This window comes from Bufo gargarizans, chromosome 3, assembly GCF_014858855.1.
Source record: "Bufo gargarizans isolate SCDJY-AF-19 chromosome 3, ASM1485885v1, whole genome shotgun sequence".
Lineage (NCBI taxonomy): Eukaryota > Metazoa > Chordata > Amphibia > Anura > Bufonidae > Bufo > Bufo gargarizans.
The window spans coordinates 566,384,688-566,387,273 of record NC_058082.1 but is presented as its reverse complement, the minus strand read 5'-3'; positions in this window follow the sequence as shown (position 1 = coordinate 566,387,273).

Genomic DNA, 2,586 nt, shown 5'->3' with positions numbered 1-2,586 from the left:
CAGCACCTGCGCCACCAGCACCTGCGCCACCAGCACCTGCTCCACCAGCACCTGCTCCACCAGCACCTGCTCCACCAGCACCTGCGCCACCAGCACCTGCTCCACCAGCACCTGCTCCACCAGCACCTGCGCCACCAGCACCTGCTCCACCAGCACCTGCTCCACCAGCTCCTGCTCCACCAGCACCTGCGCCACCAGCACCTTCTCCACCAGCACCTGCGCCACCAGCACCTGCTCCACCAGCACCTGCTCCACCAGCACCCTGCTCCACCAGCACCTGCTCCACCAGCACCTGCGCCACCAGCACCTGCGCCACCAGCACCTTCTCCACCAGCACCTGCGCCACCAGCACCTTCTCCACCAGCACCTGCGCCACCAGCACCTGCTCCACCAGCACCTGCTCCACCAGCACCTGCTCCACCAGCACCTGCTCCACCAGCTCCTGCTCCACCAGCACCTGCTCCACCAGCTCCTGCTCCACCAGCACCTGCTCCACCAGCACCTGCTCCACCAGCACCTGCTCCACCAGCACCTGCGCCACCAGCACCTTCTCCACCAGCACCTGCGCCACCAGCACCTTCTCCACCAGCACCTGCGCCACCAGCACCTGCTCCACCAGCACCTGCTCCACCAGCACCTGCTCCACCAGCTCCTGCTCCACCAGCACCTGCTCCACCAGCTCCTGCTAGTCGTCTCTGGTCTATCTGAAGGATTTGCACCCTCGCTACAGTGTGCTGATTTATTTATTTTTTTGCCTTTTCTATCTATCTCATATCTATCTATCTCATATCTATCTATCTATCTATCTATCTATCTATCTCATATCTATCTATCTATCTATCTCATATCTATCTATCTATCTATCTCATATCTATCTATCTATCTATCTATCTCATATCTATCTATCTATCTATCTATCTATCTATCTATCTCATATCTATCTATCTATCTATCTCATATCGATCTATCTATCTATCTATCTCATATCTATCTATCTATCTATCTATCTATCTATCTATCTATCTCATATCTATCTATCTATCTATCTCATATCTATCTATCTATCTCATATCTATCTATCTATCTATCTATCTCATATCTATCTATCTATCTATCTATCTCATATCTATCTATCTATCTCATATCTATCTATCTATCTATCTATCTCATATCTATCTATCTATCTGTAAGAAGCAGCCCTGATCATCCAGCAACATTTCCAACACCCGGGCTTTTTCCCGGGCTGAGCAGAGAGCCTGGGCTGAAGGTGGCTGAGTACACAGGAAGAAGGACGCTGTGCACTGAGAGGGAGATCCACAGGGAAGATTAGAGCGATTTCTCCCTGCCTGCTGTGACACAGTATCTGTGTGCTGTCTGCTGTAGTGTGAGGCACTTACCAGAGGAACTGTGAGTGAATTCCAGGCCCTGCCTGATTACACGTCCAGAGTTGCTGATTATCTCTAACCAGAGTTACAGAGACTACAAAGAGAGGCCAGAGCTGAGCCATGCTGAAGCAAGCAAGCAAGCAAGCAAGCAACCAGATCGGGACCCAGACTGTATCTGCCTGCATGTGCCGGACACCGAACTGTGAGTGCACTGATGCTAACCTGAGCTAGGACATAGTGGAATAGGATTTAGTTTAGTGCACCGTAGAGGTGCACCCCGGGTAGCGGGGACAGATAGGACTACCTAGAAGAGAGTAGCCTGCTATTGTCTGTACTTGTGTTTGTGATTCCTTTGTGTTCTTTATGCAAATTTCCATTATCTTTATTGTGAATTCTCAAGCTGTTCATATTGTAAATCTGCTTCTCCGGCAGTTAGAGTTCTCTTTTAATAAAGCCGGTTTCTACTTCAGCCTCCTTGTCTGCTGCACTGTACTTGAGTCCTGCTCTACGGTCTCTTCCTCTGCTGACCGTTACAAGTGGCGCTGCGAGCAGGGTACAGTCACAGAGATGGAGGCGGCTGAAGGCAATGTGCATGATGTTAATGTGAGTACCTCAGGCAATGGTGGAACCCTTGCAAGGGCCCTTCCTATTGGCACGTTGTTCAACTTGCTACCCAAATTTGATGGCCAGAACATGACACTGTCAGACTGGGTGACAAGGTTACAGAGTGCTGTTAGGATTTACAATGTCAGCCCAGAACTACAAGTAGAAATTGCTTTGGCCGCTCTCGAGGGTGAGGCCCGAAGAAATGTTCTCCTACAACCAGAAGCCACGCGCAATACATTGCAAGAGATGGTGAGATTCCTGGAAGAAATATATGGGGAAACAGCCAGTGCAGGGCAGCTCCGGGCGAAGTTTTTTTACCGGATTCAACGGGAAGACGAAGGTGTCTTTCAGTACGCTACAGCCCTACAGGAAGTGTTGGCCGAGGTACAAAAAAAAGAGGCAGATGGGGTTACTGGCATGGGACCCATAGACCGGATACTGCGGGAACAATTTATTCTGGGGCTCTACAGCAATCACCTGAAACAGGCTCTGCGGGAACGAGTCAGAGTAGACCCTACCCTAACCTTTCGACAAATTTTGGCAGAGGCCGTGACGCGAAACAAAGAAGACGGCTATGCTTCTGGAGTAATACGGA